Genomic DNA, 21034 nt, shown 5'->3' with positions numbered 1-21034 from the left:
AACTTTTTATTGTCTTTTAAACAGACCATATTTTTGCCCTAACATAAAACGATAACAATTTTCATGGCCTATGATACTGAGGAGGTCAAACTAAATTAGCTAAAAGTCTCTTTTGGCCTTAAAACCTTTTTATTTAGTTGTTTTTTGCTGGAAATGTCATAGCAGCCCTGTCTGACTGCATGCTATTAAACTAAGTTATATGCTTATTTAAAGCTATTTTTTTTCTTAAAAAGTACAATTAAATCACAAATACTGCATGTAAAAATATGAGAAAAGTTCCAATCCATCTCCCTTATTTTAGGTTTTTACCTACCATCCACAGTGACGATGTTTCTTGCAGGCTAAGACATAAATTTCATACTTGAATTAACCCCCCAAGCAAAGAAAGGTATGTAGTGTCTCCACTGAAGTTTTAATTTGAGCTTTTGTATCATTGACTCAAGTTCATATATAGATATCCAGTTGTTTAGCTAGATGGGTAAAGTTAGGAAAACCCCATGGCCATATTTCTTATCTGAGTAGAAAGGGCTAAAATACTTAATGATTCTTAGCTACTAGGGCATTTGGGCTACCAGTAAGTTTCAACTACTGTGTAAGATGATTATTTTTCCTTGAATAAAAGAAGGTCATGCCAGTTGAGACCTCTGTCCTGGAGGTAGTGTTTTAACTATCCTGAATGTCCTTTGGTGGTGATAAAAGCAAGACCATAAATTCAATTCCGAAGGACCTGCATAGTAGGAGCCACTTTCTAGGTCTCTGTGCTCCTATCTTACCTTGCAGTGAGTTTTATTCATGAGTATAATTCATACAGGCATTGAACCAACCTTGAAGTAATTCATGTGTCTGCACACTACATTAGGGAAGCAGGCTGATGTGGCACATTCTCTGTCACCTGAAGGTTACATGTAAATTTTACAAATATTTGTTTTATCTCTGTTAGTAGCCTAGAAACAGGATATAAAGGTTTCAGCTACAGCACAGAAGATGGGCTTTTGTTGGGGTACTGAAGTAATTTTTAACATAGTTTTCCTTTAAAGGGTGGTACTAGGATATGCAAATCAGTCAGATCAAACACTGCAAAGAGGATTAGGACAGGAGAACAGATGTTTACCTTTTTCTGCTCGTTGTATGGATCATCCAGCAGTGCCATTCTGCCTCATTTTTTTTGTACTGGAATGAACCCCATTGCACCAGATGCAGATAATTAGGTGAATATATACCTAAAATATATATGAAATAGTATCCTATATGAGTTTATAATTTTCATACAATATGAAAGGCAGACATTTGTCTATTTTCTGTGTGAGTATGCTCATTCTGCACCTGAAATCTCCTCAGTGTGCATTAAACAGACTTTTTTTAGCTATTAATTCAGTGATCCTACAACTGAATACCGTGACAAAGGTATGGGTTCCAAATTAAGTGTGAATAGCTTATTTTCTGTCTCTTCCCACAATAGCAAAAACTGTGCTCTTGAAAAACGAAATTACATCAAATGGAAGGTATTGTAGAAATACACTTACTCATGCTTTCTCCTGTGTTCAAAATATTGTTAACTTTTCATTTTTAATTTTGTGTGATTCTGAATCATAAGGTAGAAAACATTGTATAAAATCTATATAAATATATAAAAAAAAGGTTATTGCTATATTTTTACTGGCTTGAGCTTAGGATGCTTCTTTCTTCTGTTTTTCAAAAAAATTCCCTTTACACAGAGGTGGAGAATTCCTATATTATTTAAGTTAAAGTTCAGGATCTCATAAACGTGGTATTTAAATTATGGTACAGGGAAAAACAAAATACAACTAGTCAAAAAAAACCCCATCCAAAACAGAAAAAGCCCCTTAGATGTTGAAATTCTGATTCAGTGTAAAAAAAGAGTAATTTTTTTTCCTGAAGTTCTCAACAAACTGTAGGCCAAGGAGCAATGAGACTTGCCTCACACAAAATCATAAGAGAAATACCATTTTAAAGTTTGGCCAAAATATAATGATTTTTCAAAATCTTTTTGATTTTATCTGGACAACCTTTGAAATATATATATTTTTGTGATTATGACAGTACAGGTAAGTGGTTATTTTTTTTATCCTACTGCAGATGCTTAATATAACCACTAATAGTTTTAATTTTAGTTTGCCTTTGGTTGAAGACCCTTAGACGTCTCATGTAAGACTATTTGTAACTTCACTAAAGGCATGCAATCACCTTTGAGTCCATTCTGTTATGCTGGATAATTAAGCACAAATATTTCATGTTGGTTTTATTTTAATCCAAATCACTTTACATGCATGAATTATCAATGTCAAAAAGTAAAAAATATCCTCAAATCATCATTACCTTTCTCTCTAACTTGACTGCTGATGGATTTACTGAAATCACTTATCAGTAAAGTCTTGGATTTTATACTTGTGCTTCCGGTATTACTGTTCTATGCAGTTTTCTACACCTCTATGTTCTCTCTCAAATTTAAAGATGTCTTATAATACTTTAGCTCATGTTAGTTGTCTGAAACAGATAAGTAATTCATAAAGATCAAATTAAAAACTGATGTTTTCTAACTTGTTCACTTTCTGTGTTAAAGATTGCTTAAGTGCATCTTTGTCAGAGCAGGGAATTTGGCTCACAGATTTGAAATGATTTGAGCATTTTGATTTAAAATATTACTATTGGTTTAAATGAAATTGCTTGGAAAGTTAAGGTTTTAACGTGGGGTTTCCTAAGTGAACATGATCATTGCCTCTGTGAAACTGCAAAGGGGTGTTTGATTTTATTTTACTTTATCAAAGCTGGCTAGTACTCCTGCTTTGAATAATAAAACCCTAAATGAATATCTTTGTAGAAAACATCAAAATTTAAGATCAAATAATGAACTGTACAGTCAGAAATATCGTCTATCAAGTGATACCTCTTACCCTTCAGCTCCTCTCTCTCAGCTATTATTAATATCTGGGATCCTCTGCAGGATAATTTATGGTTTTTCAGTCAAGGGACATTCCTTTATGGTCATTTCACCCTAACTATAGCATTTTGTTCCTCAAACTCGGTATAATGTTTCACCCTTGAAATAACAAATGTTGCAAAGGAGTAAAAGAAGAGGTCTTTGTGTTTCATCTGCTGCCAACCAACTGCTCATTTTTGATTCTGTAGAGTGTGGTAGGTAAAAAGATGATATAATATGTTTTCATTTCTTCCTGTTGGAGTAACCTCCAGTTGGTAAAAAAACATTAAAAAACTCTTCTGTCTTAAACACAGAAGAATACTACTTTTACTTGAACTTATTTTAAAATCCAATGCCTGGATAGGACTGATAGGGCTATAACAAGTCATCAAAGTTTAAAAAGAAATTACTAACTTTTTAATTTACTGTATCTAGCAGAAAACTTTGTTAAACAAATGGACTTCAATGACTTATGTTCTTCTTAGAGCACGTCTGGGTGTTTCTCTACTTCCCAAGTCTCCCTCATTTCTGGATGTCTAAGAAGTAATTTGTAATATGTGTTACTAATAATGCAGCCAGTAGAAAGGATAATGTGAAAATAAAAGGTTCAGCTATGTTTTTCAGTACAGAAATATGGTGTATGGTAGTAACATACATTAATTCATAAACTATCTACATATATGCATAGACAAATAGGCAGTGGATATCAGATATCCATATTATTTTGATAATGTAAATACAGAAATCATTGCATTTTCACCTTTTCACATTCACAGGCAGCATTATTGTCTGAGAGAGAAAACATTGTTTTGAGAACTGAACAAAACTATTCATTGTGTCTGAAGGATAAAATAATCTATTTCTCAACATACACATTTTTCCACAGAAATTATCCATGAAAAAAAAAAATCAAATAACTTTCTTCTAAACACAGCAGAGAAAGTCTGTGATATCAGCTTTGTCAAGTGACAATAAGTTAAAATATGATCTTACTTTACTGAGGAATAATGTTATCACTGCAGTGCTCTCAGTCAGAGTGAGATGATTCATCTCATCCTGTGTATCCTGGAGCATTAATAACGAACATCACACTAGCAATTCTCCTAGAACTTGAGCTTTTACAACTTATGTTCAAAATTGATGCAAATTTAGCTAAAAATACCAACAATCTCTCTTGGACATCATTCTATTCTGGTCAGTTATAAAGGGACTGATTCTGAGAAATATACAATTGCATTAAATACAAACAGAAATGTAGAGATTAAAGAAAGCACCATTTAAAAGACTCATGCACATTGTGTTTTCCCATTAGAGACTTTATAAAATGTCAACATGAGTTACTTTTGTCATTCTGGTGCTATCTGGTCTTACAGACATTTACTTGGAAAAAACCCAAATCCTGCTGAAGTAATTAAATTCACCTGAGATGTCAATGGCAGAAATAAAGGCTAATATACTTCACTTTAATTGGTAATGAACATGCACTTATAACCCCCACATGCCAATATTAACACAGCCATTTCACCGCATTTCTTCTCAAATTAGTTTCCTGAAAAACTCCAAAATTTACTCTTTCCTTTTTTTACGTACTGAGAGATGGAGCCCACAATAAGGGAAGAGTATAAAGTAAAATCTCTTCTCCAACTCAGAAACAAAGATAATTGACCAAAGGTGCATTTACAGAAGACTGGCAGGAGAGATTGCAGAAACTCAGACCCATTCTTTGTTTAAATCCTTTTTTCCCCTGTGATATATTGCTCTTGCTGGCTAAAAAATGTTTTGATTTGACTAAGCTTTCCTAAATTACTGCAATTTTCTCTCTTTAAAGGAGTTTGGGGAACACAGGGTTTCTATCAAGTCTACCGTAGCTAAAGAAATAAAATGTCAGAGGACAAATAAAAGTAGTATCTCTTGCTTCCATGATTGTGTTCAGTGCAGTGCAGAGTAACAGCAAAAGCTGTCACTGTGGGGCCAAGGCACAAGCTTTCCAAATTACTCCCTCTCCATTAAAACAAGCAAACAATAAAACAAATAAAATCCTCCAAGCCTGACCAAAAAACCTCAAGGAGACTCATAGATAGCAAGGGGACAGAATGGACAAATGAGTTCCCAGCGGTCACAGTAGGGCAGGTAAAACAGGTGTGTGAATGCGGGTCTGCCAGGCCCTGGAGTGAGCAATCCCACTGCAGGGGAAGCCATCCTCTCTGCAAGAGACATCGTGTAATGTTGATTGAACATCCACACTGTAAAACACCTCCATTTTATAGTGTGCTGTGACAGAATTTTTTCACCTGGCTTTTATGACAAAAGCTTGATTTTGAAGCCTTTGTTCCCCATATTATTTGCTTTTTGATTAAACATCACCCATTGTTATATATTCTGAGAAATGCTGGCCCTGCAGCAATTGTAAATCGATAGCTGGATGTGGGAGAATAGGAAGGGTAAGGGAAAAAAAGAAAAGGAGAAAAGTTTCTCACAGCTAAGTGAGAAAGAAAGTTAATAAAAATTGGTTAGGCAATTTTAGCCCTTTCTCATATGAAACAAATGGGCTAATCTTAAGTAGGAGTCACATGGAAGGATCTTCAGTGTATCTGGGGCTCATCAGGACGTGGCATACAAGTAGCAATAAAAAAAGACCTTTTCACTGATATCAGGAAGTTTGCAGGATAATATATTATCTTGCAAAGAATTTGTATTACATCTATCTTTTTACCTATGATTGAATAAGTATTACAGAAATTAAATTGATATGTTATCTAGGTCATGTACTAAGCAATGATTAAGCTGAAGAAGCTTATATGAAAATATCAGAATATTTTCTGAAAAATCTGTAGAACAGTACTCTAAATGGATGAAGAAAGGAAAACAGAAAAAAAAGGTTTGGGTTTTTTCCACCTCAAAAGACAATCATTGTGTAGTTCCTGGAAATAAAACTTTCCATATCATAATGAAACGATATTTAAAGTAACTCACATACAAAGTCTACAAATTGAAATCCTACTGGAACTCCTACTTATCTGTCTGCTGTAATTGAATTCATCATGGAATCTTGGCGGGGGGAGGAAAAAAAAAAAAAAAAAAAAAAAAAAAGGAAGTATTTAAAATACAGAAGGGGAAGAAACTTCCAGATTCAGGCATAAAAACAGAAGACATCCAAGTGGCATAAGGTTACAATTCAGGAAAGAGTTTGTTAGTTGTATTTCGATCACAACTGTAGCAACTGTTAGCATGTGTCACTGCCTCTAATGGTATGTGGGTTCAATCAGAGCATACAGAATACCAGATGGGACTGGAGGAAGCTGTCAACAGAAAGAAACTATGCTCTCTGATTTTTGCATTCCTGTGCAAAAAGCCACCATTGTCAATTGTTTTTATCTGTAAAACTAATGCTTTTGTTATAAATCTTGGCATGGTCTGGGATTACAAAGCCAGCAAACACCAGATGGCTGAAGAGATTCAGGCCAGGTCTAGAGCCTCCTGCCAGCCTTGTTCCTGCAGTCAGCAGTATGCAGTAATAGGATCCATGTTCAACACGTCTGTGTGAGCAGATGCTCCTCACGTGTAGACACAGTAAGTACACTGGCAAAACTGTAGCATGACTGGTAGACAGATGCCTGATGAAAGTAAGGGAAAAGATTATTTAGATGAGTGCAAAGCACAGCGCTGTTGGAATAGAGAATAGTTGCAATCTGCTGTGCTGGGATAGAGCTAGACATTGGTATGCGCCTGTGTGTTAGAATTGTAACCCAAAAATTGCTGATAACACAGGGATATTTTAATTACTTACACAGTGTTAAAGACCTTTCTGTTTCTCACCACAACCCACCAGCAAATAGGCTGGGGGTGCTCAAGGAGCTGGGAGGGGACAGAGTTGGCACACCTGACTCCAAGTGACCAGAGAGATATTCCCTACTGTACGTCATCATACTCACCATTTAAAGCTGGAGAGAGAAGAAGGAAGGAGGACATGTTTAGAGTAATGGCGTTTGTCTTCCCAGGTCACTACATGTGGTGGAGTTCTGCTTTCCTGGGGATGGCTAAACACCTGCCTGCCCATGGGTAGCAGTGAATGAATTCTATGTTTTGCTTTCTTTGTGTGAGTGACTTTTGCTGCACCTATTTAATTGTCTTTGTCTGAACCCACAGGATTTCTCACTTTTGCTTTTCTGATTCGTTTCCCCATCCTGCTGGTGGGGGGAGTGAGTGCAGGACTCTGTGGGGTTTCATTGTGGGCTAGGCTTAACCCACGACATCAGTGATCACAAATTAGCCTTAGCATAGGCATTACTTTAGATGGGAATGAATATCAACACTATGTCAAGATTACTTTGCCATTCAGTAGGCAGCTGCTAATATGAAATTGTGTCTTTGCTCAAGCAAAAGAAGAAATTACATTGATCACTGAGAGAACTCTCCTTTCCCCTAAACTTTGAAGCATAAATTTCTAAGGACCAGAAGAAAGATTAAAACCACTCCACAGTGGTCCCTGACGATACTGTGAGAATTTTCTGCAAGAACATGGAACTGAACTGAGGTTACCCAAATCTTGTTCTAGTATCCTCACAGAAGGCTGCTTGGCCTCATACACTGACATGTAACTATGTTAAAATGAAATGTTTCCTTCATTCTTTTTATGTTCTTGTACTTCTTACTTCCATCATCTGTGGATTATTCCTCTTTAATGGAAGCAAACATCAAAACTGTCATTTCTCTCAGAGTCATGTTGTGCTAGGCAACCACATACCTCTTCAACAATGATAAATGGAAGCTGAATGAGCTCCCCTTTCTCTGCAATATGTCATTCCATCCTGTAGCTGAAAATTTCTGATGAAATTTACCTTTTCCTTGCTCTTTTCTTATCCTCTTCACAGAATCCCATTTATTCCCTGTTGTGGATTGCTTTTCAGAGATCTTATGGGAAAGGTGTGATAAGGATGCAGAAGATGATTGGAGAAAAAGCATGGAGTGCCAAATAAAAGCATCAGCTGTGAGATTTGAAATTATTCTTTAACCTTTGTGCATTTTTTTATCAGAATCATAGAATGTTTCAAGTCAGACCCTTAAGGAACACTGAGTCCACCCCCCTGCTCCTAACAGGACTACCTTAAAACTATAGCATATGATTAAGAGCACTGTCCATATACTCCTTGAACTCTGACAGGCTTGGAGTAATTTTCCTGGAGAGCCTGTTCCAGTGAATAACCATCTGGCCATGAAGAACCTTTTCCTGGTATCCCATCTGAGCTTTCCTGACATGGCTTAATTCTATTTCCTTGTGTCCTAACACTGGTCACCCGAGAGAGATAAACACTTCCCTTTTTAACGCTCTTCTGAGGAGGGTGTTAACTGTCATGAGGTCACATCTGAGAATTCTTCTCCAAATTGAGCAAACCAAGTGTTCTCATCTACCCCTTATTAATCTTACCCTTGAAAGTTTTCCCCATCTTGGCCACTCTCCTTTTGATACAATCTAAGAGTGTGATGTTCTTCTAATATTTTGAATTCAAACCTGCACACAGTACTCAAGATAAGGCTGGACCTGTGCAGTGTAGAGTGGGATAATCCCCTCCCTCAACCAGCTGCTGATGTTGTACTTGATGTGCTTTGGGTAAGCTCTGTTGTATCTGGTTGCCAGGCTACTACAATGCCATTTAGTATATTTCTTTGAGCCTCACCTATCAAGCAATTGCTCACCCAACAAACACAAACATATTGACGTGACACATCCAGCTAACAGCAAGGTATTGGTTTGAGAGGCTTCTGAATTGAGGTGGCAGAAAGAAGTGAGGCTGCTGCAACCTCAGGTCAAGTCAGAAGTAAGGATGACCACAAACCCCACAAACCTGGATAGGCACACTCACACTGCACCAAATATGCACAAACATACAGTGCTGGCCACACAAATTAAGACAGAGGAAAACATTCATACAAATAGAGATGGGATAAATGGTCTGATCCCCTTCTGTGGCAATTAATGGTAAAGGTCCATTAGTGAGAAACATATATATATTTAATATGAAAGTATCCATACCATACATGTGAGTATATCCTACCTACTAAAAATGATGGTTGTCCCAAGCCACTCAGCCTGTCTAGCAGTGTTTCCTCCATCAGACCACATCAGTCTTCCTGCACAGATTTATGGTCACTCCAATAATTGGCTCCCAAGACCCTTATACTTCTCTTTGAGCATCCCAGCTTGATCCTGGCTGGCAGTCATGCTCCATCATACACACACACACTCAAAGGAGACGTGTCCTGGTCTCTCCAGCCACTGGCACCACAGACAGACAGGCCCTGAGGGTCTGATCCCTGGTCCAATTGCCAGCAGTCATACACCCATACACACAAGCATAGCAATAGAAAGTCCCTCACTCAGGAAAACAGCTAGAAATGGAAATTAATAAGAAAACAGGGTGGACTGTGTTTTTCAGAGTGCATCTGTACCAAGATACTGCCCTGCCCCCTGTTTATGTGTGACCAGCCCCTTTCATAGTTTTACCCTTTCACTCCATGCTTGTTCCTTGCCAAACACTTTGACCTTTTTTTGCCTGTGATTCTTTCTAACTGTTCCTGAGGCTCTAACTATTCTAAACAATTCCTGTGGCTCTCCTAGGACAAGCAGCTGGGGCTTATGTCTCTTATTGGGGATGTCCCCATCATCACTGTGCCTCTGTGCTCCTTTCTGTATCAGCATTAGTCATAAATCACATAACAGCACTTTTTAAACTTGAAAAAATATAGGGTTTTGTCTATAACAGTGGTTTGGAAAGCACAGACTAATACACTTTATATTCCTATAGCCATTTTACAGAACTCATTGTGGTGCTTGTCGTTCCAAGCACTGTTTAACAAAGCTACTATATATATATATATTTTTTTTTTAACCACTAGCTCTATCTGCTCTTGGCAGGAGATGTGGAAATACTGTGGAAGTACCTGGGGATACTCTATACATTCAACCAGCGTAATACCTTGAATTTTATACAGAAACACACTTGTACATGTATGTGCTAGTCTACTTAAATAATCAGCCGAAATATCTTAGACTATATTTCTCTTGTGCTTTGCATATTAGTATAAGCAATAACACTGACTCAGTAACAGGTCTGGAATTAAAGGGAAAAGAGCCAGAAAATCTTATTGAGTTGTCTTTGCAACTCAGAATTAAGCTGTGAGGGTCTCCACCCATTCTTATCTCTTGCAAAAATTGGAAATGATGGCCTATCACAGCTATGTGTTAATAACAGAGGTAGCAAATATGCATATATTCCATTAAATTAATAATTTTCTTTCTACCAAAATATAATTCAGGAAGATGAATGTTCTGTCCTAGTCAAATGAAATATCATTTACAAAGTTTCTTATGTACCCTATCTCAAGGGACAAGACTGTTGCATTGATTAGGCTTTAGAATATTTAAGTACAAAGACAAATGCATTTCATATATAATTTGCATTATTAAGACTCAGAGATAATCCAATCTTGCACAGCTTAGCAATGGAGACTAATTTTAAAATTCTCATTTAATTATGTGATTTTTTTCATTAACAGAGAAGAATTTTTTTTTTTAAATAAATACATTTATATAAGTTCATGTCTAACCGAAAGAAGCTATTGGTGTCTTATATTATAGTACAAAATGTGTGAACATACAGGGATTGTCTAAAGTATATCAGAAAGTATTTAAGGGCAATAGCACTGCACAATGTAGGTGATACAGAAACCAGAAATGTAATTCTGACTCCACTGACACCTGCAGGGAAACTGCTAGGTCCAGAAGAGCTGAGTCTCCACCCAGGACATTCAAGAGTGACAATATCTGTATAGTGTGTCATTTTTCAAAGTAACCTATGCAAGTTATCACCACACTGCCGTGTCCTTGGCTACCTTTTTTTTAACAGGTACCACTTTTTGAAGAGTACCACAAGGTACCAAAGAGGAAACAGAGCATCAAAGTGTTTATTGAAATCTCTCTTTAGCATCCCTGGACCCCTCTAGGCTTTTCAACAAAGCAGTGACATTCCAACAACAGCACATTTCAGAGAAGGCATGGACTCTTCTATGATGTATCACCATTCCTATGGGTTCTATACATTTCAAAAAGCTGTTTACAGCTACTTACAGCCACCTGGAGACTCCTGCTCAGCTAACTCCTTCATTCACCTTTACTGCTTCTCAAAGCTTCCCCAAGCCAGTCTCAAATCTGACTTTTCCTCATTTTAAGAGATACAAGGTCATTTATTGAAAAGCCTGTACTGGGCTATATGATTGTGTAAAATAAGTCCTGCCCGGATGCTATCAATTCTGTTTCCTTCAGGAAAAAGGAAATGTTAAAATAATAAAAGTCATCAGCATTGTGTAGCCTCAGGGAGATATCTCATATTGATTCTCATTGAATTTGGTTTCTCTCTAGTTATTACAAAGAAAAAATATTCTCCAAATATTTTTTGAGCAGGAAAATTGACTTCATATTTCAAGAGGTGTACATAGCATGTAATTATGTTTTTATTTAACTAAGGTTATTTTCCATTATGGAAAGGATGAAGCATAGAATGCCACTATGATTAAGAGAATAAGTGGATCAAACTCATCCATACTAGCCCCAAAGCAACAATAATGAATTTTTACAATTTTCGAGAACATTAGTGCTACTGGACTAATAACAGTTTGTTTAATCTGTGCTCCTGGAAGTCAATAGAGCAGTGGCAATTTCTACTGGCTGGGAACTGGGTGCACTGTGTTTCAAGTTACTATTTTCTATATCTTAAGTGGTGAAAAAATATTTTTATCAAGAGCTTCTGAAATGGTTTCAAATAATTACTACCATTCACAAATTGTTTTAGATAAAACTAATGGAAAGGCAATGTGACAACCATCTCTTGCTCATGTTAAAAGAGGAAAAAAACCTTTCTCATCAAGTCTGTCTTCTAGGAAAACATTCTTTAAATATTTTCTATATCTTCTATATATTGTTTTTAGATGCAATGCTGATCAAGCTGTATTGTTTATTGTCTTTTTTTTTTTTTCTTGGGCAACTTTAAGTTCAATTTTCCTTGATTTTCTTAATCATCACTACAACTTTTCTTGAACATTCATTTTATTTTGTTTTGTTTATTTGTTTATTTATTATTGGCGATTGATGGAGAGACGGGAACTCCGATTTGGTGATCAGAATTCGATTTTACTCAGGTTTTCCAAGACCTTATATACCATTTCAGTAAGGTTAATAATTTCTACTACAATAATTACATTAAAAGATCATACAAGCAACTTATGCACTTTACAACATCTTTCTCGTAGCGGGTTGATTGAATCTCTCCTCTTCCCAAAAGCAGGTTTAATCCCATCTTCTCATAATCTCAAAATTCTCTTTGTCCTTGGCATGGCATCCTAGACATCAGACTAGCTATGCTAATTAAGTCTGTCTTACTCTCTGTGTTGTGTATTCCCACAACTTATTTATTTATTTATTTTAATGGTGGCACACTTGTGTCATTATCATCACGTTGACAAAATGGACCAAAATGTTACTCTCATCAACAACATATTTTATGTCCTGGAAATCCCAGTGAATTTAAAAAAAAAAAAAAAAAAAAAAAAAAAAAAAAATATCAGCTGAACTGATGTTTGCTGTATAAGGGGATGTTTCTAAGGCAGAATATCAACAAAGTGAATCAGAGAAAATGCTGACAATAATGGATTATGCTACGCGACTTCATGCGGAATGCACCTCTGGCTCCATCATTTGCAAGCTGACAAAATTATTGAAAGAGAATGGAGAACTATGGACATATGTGTATCCTAAAAACAGTGGAATAAGTTGCATGACATGGTAGTCATGTAGTAAATAAAACTTTGTAAAAAAAATCTTAGACTTATAAAAACATACATCAAATGCTGCCTATACTTACATTAACAAATTAAATTCTAGAAATGGTATTTCTATACACAGGAACCCAGTAACCTAAGTTGCTAAAATGGCTCCTGCCATTGTTTTGGCCTAAGCTCTCCCAAACAATCTATAAACCTGTTTAGAAAATTATCAAATACTTGCAGACACTTTACTTGTGGATATTTCTTGCCTATGAGTACCTCTTTTGGGATAGGTGATTGGGATGAACATGGGCCATAATGCATCAGTTCATCTCAGGAAATGGAACTGTCATATATAATTTAATAATACAGTCATACACTCTATAAATCATAATTTTTTCTCTTTTTTTTCATACTTAATTCATCAGGGAGCAATCATATGACAATCCTGTGTGTCTGCCTGTTACATGCTACAGATTTCAGCCAAATTAAGTACCTGAGCGAAAAGTAAATCCCTTCAGGTTTAATGAGAAAAGACAAATTAGTAGAGAAGTAGGACCTAGAAGTGCACTCTTTTATGGAAAGCCCCCTAGACAAGTTTACCCATCACTGGCAATGGAGAATCTGCATAACAGATCTACTTGAGAAACACACTCATGAAAAATTTGGCTTCTTTTGTCTTTCTGCCTACTGAAATATTCACTGGTATTTCTTCCAATATCCTTAAAAGAAGTAGACTTAGACTCTCTAATGTTTCATTCCCCATTTCATTCTCTTGATTTTTACCACCTCCAGGCATTTCTGTCTCTCATGTTGTTTGGGATTATTTCTAAATCAATATATTCTTCGAGATTCTAAGGAAATGGCATTTTAGAAAGCTACAGGTAATAACAGCTACAGCTAATAACTAAGCTCTTGTGTACACAGTCCTGTAGTAATTTAAGGGAAACTGTGACAATGATTGAGTTGTGATTTGTCCTTAAGATCAATGGCACTGATCGTCCCTGAGCTGTTCCAAACAAATCTCACAGTCTGGGCCTTTGCCTGAGTTCACAAATTATTCTTTATGGATTTTCTCTCATAGGACAGAATCACAGAATTTGTTAGATTGGGAAGAACTTAAAAGTTCATCTAGTTCCAACCATCCTGGGCAGTGTCACCTTCCACGAGACCAAGTGGCTTAAAGCCCCATCCATAATCAAGGGCGATGAGTGATGAAATTCTTAATCACCTAAAGCATGGAAAAAATATTTTTAAAAGATAGCAAGAGGGAATCTACTTCATTTTCCTGTCCTAACTTTACTTATGTTGATTCTCATAAAATGTGATTTATCTATTCTTAGAGACCTTTAGCAGAAGATACTGTACAATCTGCTTTTCTTCTTTCTATGAACTGTATTGAATAACTTCTGAAATGATTTTTAAAGTGAACATCCACATAGAACTGTGTATGCTGGAGAGTCCTACTATTTCTGTCTTTCAATTATTAGCTCATCAGAATGAAGTCACTGATTTTACTGAATATATTCTGTCTGCTGAGAGGAAAAACAGTATCCTTTAAAGTTAGTAATAATGGGAGAGCTGTTATGTCGTTGTAAGTCCTGAGTAACTCCTGTAAGTTTGCAATCCTTGATGAATAGAATTTTAAAGGTTGGAAAAGAAATTTAAGATTATCAAGTCCATTGGTCAACCTAGCACCACTACCATGTTAACCATTAAATCATGTCCTCAAGCGTCGTATCTCCTCATTTTTTAACACTTCAGTAATGGTCACTCCACCATTTTCCTTCTCAGTCTATTCAAATGATTTGCAACACCTTCCATGAAGAAATTTTCTATAACATCCAATGTAATCATCCCCTGCTGCATCTTGAGACCATTGAGTCTTGTCCTGTCACTTGTTACCGAAGTGTAAATTGACTCCCACCTCACCACAACCTCCTTTCAGGTATTTCCAGAAACTTGTAAGGTCTCTCCTGAACCTCCTGTGCTCCAAACTAAACAATCCCAGCTCCCTCAGCCACTCATTATCAGACTTGTGCTTCACATCCTTCACTAGCTTCACTGACTTTCTCTGGGCTTGCTCCAGCACCTCAATGTCTTTCTTTTTTGAGGTGGTGGAACTGATATAATGACTTACACAAGCACAAATGAGAAAATACTGTGGCCTGAAGCTCTAGAATTTCAAATTTCTTTCATCATGCAACTCTTTGAATGCATGTTAAAAAAGCGTGTCAGGGAATTATAATTGATATCAAAGTGCTGTTTTTCACCTAATTTGTCTCAATTTAGCTATTTACTATGAATGCCGTATCTATGAGTCCTTATATTTAGAAAAAAGAATTAGAAATTTAGATAAAAAGCTGCACAGCACTCAAATTTTTGGAAAAATATACATTCAAGCTGCCTTTGCTTTAGCCTCTGTGGGACACTGAGATACTTGTCAAAACCCAACAGGCATACTGAGCTTCAATGATTCATAGGTTTTAAATTACTTGCTCTGGGGGGAAACCAAGTGTGCAGGAGACCCCACAGGGTCCCACCATCTAATTAAAGGGAGCTTTCTTCTTGATCATCCTCATGTAAATATGTAATAAGCCATCAGACTAGAATCATTCTGTTTACATTTCATCTGCCAGTCAGAAAGATCAATGAAGAGAGCAAGCATTTTATATTTATCTGCTGAATATGCTGCAGATCAACCAACAGATTTCTTTATGAAGACTTGGATCTCTGTATGCAGGCTGGGAAGCCTGGAGCAATTCTGAATTCTCTTAAGATACCGTTTGGAACAGGGAGATAGATGCTGAAGTTAAAATGCTCTAGGATGATTAATTTTTGGACATAAACTCTTTTATTCTGTAGAATTCTTATTGTTGTAGTCCTGCTTCTTTCTAGAATCAGATAGCATAAAAAGTATTGCTTTATGCACAACCATACATGTGATAAAGGCTTTATCTTTAGCACTATATTTTAAACATGATGCTATCAGCACCAGCCATTGAACTAAATGAAAGCAGACCACTCTCCAAGCAAATGAGATCAAGGAAATGATTTTATTGTGTCAGGGCAGTAGGATCTATTCTCAAACAGTGCTGCAGTAAAAAAAAAAAAAATAAAAAAAATACATTGATTTCATAAGTCAGCAGAACTCTATGTGTTAGCATATTTTCCTTTGTTTGAAAATTGTGGCTTTAAACCATTTAGAAAAGAAATTAAATGTTTTGGCGAAAGTAAGGAGGAAAATAGATCTAATGTAGAACTTTATAAATTTCTCATTTTTTATTCATTTCTTATTTTGGGGAAATCGCTGTACATAGAGCTACCAACAGATAGTATTCATTTGCTTTTTATTACTTCTCCAACTGCCTTCCTATTTCAGTTTATTAGTTAAACTTTATTTCTGATTTTATAACTATCATCAGACTTCAAGCTGTTTTTTGATACTCTTCCCTGCTTTTTATATTCTCCTTTTCATACAAACAGGAGTTTTTCCTCTTTTCTTTAACAGCCAGAATTTTCTCAAAGGCATGGAAAACCAACAAGTGAGGTCCCTTTTGAAGTAACTACAAAGGATTATATGAAGTATGAAGGATACTAATTAGATCTTGTAACTTTAAAACAATTCAAAAATCCATGAATTTCTAAAGGCAAAATAATCTTTCTTCCTAGTCTGACTTTTAACCTTAAGTGATTAGTCTTTATTCTCTGTCTGTAGCCAAAGAAATAAGTTCAGATGAATAAAGACTGTATTTAGCATTTTTACTGGGGAGTACTGCCAGTTCTTTGATGTACTCTATTGTTAAGTTTCTTGCTTCGGTATTAGAAAATGTGATTCTTACACCAAATCTCTACTCCTGCTCTATACATCTTGCTTTGTTTCAGCAGAGAGACTCAGCTAAAACACAAGATTGTTTTGTTAGTGGAGAAATTTCTTTAAAGGGTATGAGAACCTACATTACTATCATCAGTAAAACAGTAGGTGCACTTACACCTTTTTTTTCTTACAAAACCAAAAGGGTGTTTGTTCTTATCTTCCTCTGGAAAGCAGCATTCTCCCACCTACAGTAGGCAGACCAGACTGTATGAAAAATATTTTTCCTTTAAACATCTATGCATTGGAGAAGACAGCTCAAACCAAGACATCAAAAGGAGAGGAAATGGTACAAATTAAAAAGGGGGAAATTTATGTTAGATATTAGGAAAAAAAAATCTTTACTGTGATGATGGTGAGACACTGGATTAGGCTGCCCAGGAAGGTTGTAGGTTTCCTGACCCTGGCAGAGATTAAAGCCAGGTTGGACAAGGCTTTGCACAACCTGGCCTAGTGGGAGGTGCCCCTGCCCACTGTGCACAAAGTTGAGACTAGGTCATCCTTATAGTCCATTCCAACCCCCTGACATTCTCTGATTCTATGAACTATGTAGAATTAATACTTACATTAAAACTAATAGCACATATATTCAGTCAACTATTTGCAGCGGTCAGCCTGAAGCAATGAGTCTTGCTGTATTTTTGTGCCTTTCTATGTTTAGAGACTGATCCAGTTTACAGGATTAGTCCAGTGACAGGAATCTAAGGGGGAAAACGCACAGTTAGGACATTCAGGAAATATTACCCAAAAATAAGAAATATGATATGACCATTTAAAAAATTCTACATATCTTCTTGACCTATCCCAAAAGCTTTTTCTTTCTTTTCTAAGTAGCTTAAAGCCACAATTTTCAAACAAAGGCAAAAATACAATAATTTTTCCCTGATTCTCCTTACTGTTAATTTTTCCCCTTAGGTGCTTGTCCATTCAACTGGATCAGGCTCAGAAGGTAGGTGGGAAGGCACCATGACCCATTGCTTCATGCTGACTGCTGCCAAGCATTGACTGAATATAATTACTTTTCTCCTTCAACTTAAATTGCTGACATATTTCTAACATTTTGCTCATATAATACCACTTCAGAACAACTTGTAACACGCAAACTCATGAGCCCAAAGACCTTCTGTTGTGGGTTTTGTAAAGAACATGTAATTTTATTCCATCTGGGTGGAGTAAAATTGCTTATCTTTGCCCAAATGGGTCAGTGTGGCTTATCAGATGGTGGAGTGCTATTTATCTCTCTTCATTGTTTCACTACTTCCATGGGAATATCTTCTGCTAATGGACAATTAAGAGCTCATCAATAACATAACACATTACATTGCACTATTGTAAGATGCTCCAGGCAGAGAGGAAGAGCCAAACAATCTTAACCTAAATAAAAAGGAGACAGAGTACCTCTAAGTATCCAGTTTTCCACCAGATCCCTGGAGGAAGACCGGACCCATCTCACCATTACTGGACCCTTTTTCTCCAACGGGACCATCTCTACTCCAACAGAACCACATCTGCCACTCTAGGAGAGCTTACTTTGGACTGCTTCCAGCACCCTGACCAACAGGGTGTCAGGCTGTATTTCTGACTCTGTCAGGGTTTTCTAGGATTTCTTGTTTGTTTGTTTGTTTGCTTATTCTTCTGTACTACAACATCTGTATTTTTATATCCCTAGTAAAGAACTGCTATACCTATTCCCAAAATCTTTGCCTGACTGCCTTTTAATTGCAAAATTATAATAATTTGGAAAGGGGGGGGGGGGAGGGGCTTACATTTCAAGGGAGACTCCAACCTTCCCTGGCAGATACCTGTCTATCTAAACCAAGACACCTTCCAAAATGTGTTTCTATTTCAAGCTGCAGTAAGTCCTGAACAGCAAAAGAACTTTTTCAAAAAATCACATCACTTCTCACACCATATCTGAGCTTATAAAACCTGCTGAAAAGATGTACAGTCTTCAGAAAATATCACACAGGATTATTTTTTACAACTCAAAATATGCAGAGTCCATCTGTTAAACATGTATAATGTAAATAATATTCTTGGTTTCAATGTAAAAAATGTTCTTTGTAGCTCTCTGAGTTTCAGGTGCAGAGCCAATAATTCCCTAACTCTCTTAATTCTAGTGTGACTCTCAGCTATGTCTTCAATAGTGGTTTCTTCATGCTGTGACATGTTTAGCCAAACTTTACTCACTCTTTACTCACCTCTTTTGATCTGGGATCTTCTTATATAACCTACCTGATTGACTGGGTCAAAGTATCAACATTTTACCTTCAATATTCCTATTCTCATTTGCTGGTCTGAAGGAGTCTTCTGAAATCCCTGTTTTCCTAGCAGCCTTCTTGTGCACAACTAGTACTGGAGGAAGTTTTACTTCTTCAACTAATTCCATGGAGCACTGACTTGTGCTGAGTCCAGTAAACTTCCAATCAACCTTCCTTTCAAAGTTTCATTTTACTGTAGGCTATTCTGATGCCTCTATATTGAATCTGGTCTTTTTTGCTACAGATTTGATCCAAGCAAGCCTGATGTTACAACAGGAACCCCCACCAAGGGCAATGTTTAGGAACAGCACTGATTTATATGAAAGAGTTTTCATTAATTCTCTTGAATAACTTATGCAAGGAAGCAAAAATCAGAGCAAATATTTCTGGTTTATTTAGTCACTATTTCTCCCAGATACAGTTAGCAAGATATACCATCATAACTTCTATATCATGCTCACAACCCACACATTCCATCTCCTTGTACCTGTGCTAGCAATGCCAAAAGGGTCATTGGTTCATTCATTCATCCATTTCATGTTCATGATAAAGGTGAACATGATGAGGAGAAAGAAAAAGAGATCCTTCTTGAGACACAGAGCATAAATTCAGCTTAGCAAAAATTCACAGGAAGATAGGTATTTGCCTACATTTCCTGAACTGTAACATAGATTCATGGCCTAACTCGGGCCAATCAGCAACACTGTAAAAACAGCATGTCCTGAAGAAACCTTGAAATGTAGTTCAATAAATCAAAATGTTGAAGATGAGACCATTAAAGCAATTGAAAGTGGCCATTAAACCATAAAACAATTGACCTAGAACAATTGGCTTAGAATATTTTATTATGCATGATCATACCCCAAATAACAAAACTAATTTTACACATCATGCTACTGCATTTTAGCCAGTTACTGACTGGTAGGTATGATGAACTGATTTAATGGGCACATATTATTTCACAGCCGTTTACCTAGGTGGATTTTTTTTATCATGTTACCAGCTACTTCAGACAGAATATTGGCTGTGGGTCAGATCCAATAGGCCAATTTTTATGGGCCTTATTTAGAAAACATTAATTTATAAATGCATTGTATTTTTATTTACAGGAACTTAGATTAAGTATTTATTTTCAAATTTTACAATAACTTTGCCATGGAAGAAAGTGAGCAATAATGATAATTAGTACTGAGTATGAAACTTTCAATTGACATCTCCAGTCTAACTGATAACTATTTTTTTCCACTGAACTTCATAACCCTGTGAGTACAAAAAATGAACTTTGAACCCACACAGTTTGTTGCAAAAAATGGAAAATATATGTCTAGAGAACTTGGTGGAATGATATCTCTTTGTGTAGAAATTCTACATGGACAGAGGACAGTTGCTGACCCAAATAGAAATATACAGACACAGGAAATATAATATGACTTCTAGTTATTTAGTATTATTATTTAATTTAAAGTCCTGCCAAAAGACTGCTAATCTTTCTTGAATAAACTTGTCCAATGCTCATATTAAGGGAGAAGATTAATTACACAAGCTACCTCTATAAAACACTGTTGAAGACTTTATTCATATAGCTTCCATCTCCCTTTTACATGTCAAAAGCATGAGTGAAAGGATCACAATTACACAGCTGTCACAGATATGGGAATAAGTGACTCTTTGCCCTGTGCTGATGTTCCAGCTAGGGGGACAGACATTGAAGAAATACTCAATGGCATGTTGGGGCCACCGACCTGGGTCAAGTTTATCATGGTAATTTCCAGTTCTTGAGGGCAGACTTGCCTCACAATGGAGATACACCTGTGCAGCTTTGGGTGTCTCTGAGACAGGATGTGATTGTCTTTTCACACAGATCTATAAACCAGCTGAAGCCTGATATTCACATGTCCATGTGGTCCAACTATATAGGCTCTGAAAGGTCCTTTGATCACCTGCATTTTTGAAAGTCGTGATTTTCCCAAAGACTGTACTTTATGATCCTGGGTTTCTGTAACTGTCATGAGAAGATCTGACTAAGGCTGTGATGCAGAAGAATCCTTGTCTGTATATATTTTCCTGTCTGAGAAGAAGGATAATATAAGTTTGTTTTCTATACTACGCAGAATTTTGCTTGGTATGTGTCAAAAGGTAAGCATA

General features: G+C 36.4%; 1 long non-coding RNA gene across 1 annotated transcript; it reads left to right on the top strand.

Annotated features, from left to right (window-relative positions):
* The first annotated feature begins 6459 nt into the window (after positions 1-6459).
* On the top strand, positions 6460-18072 carry LOC136302703 (uncharacterized). Its single transcript, XR_010724118.1, has 3 exons — positions 6460-6508; positions 17544-17577; positions 18052-18072. It is a non-coding gene; the product is annotated as an uncharacterized lncRNA (long non-coding RNA).
* Positions 18073-21034: the final 2962 nt, after the last annotated feature.

Source organism: Chamaea fasciata, unplaced genomic scaffold (assembly GCF_029207755.1).
Source record: "Chamaea fasciata isolate MVZ Bird 193981 ecotype frontalis unplaced genomic scaffold, bChaFas1.0.hap1 SCAF_1, whole genome shotgun sequence".
Lineage (NCBI taxonomy): Eukaryota > Metazoa > Chordata > Aves > Passeriformes > Sylviidae > Chamaea > Chamaea fasciata.
The sequence above is the reverse complement of the archived record's forward strand: the minus strand, read 5'-3'. Positions and strand labels throughout refer to the sequence as shown.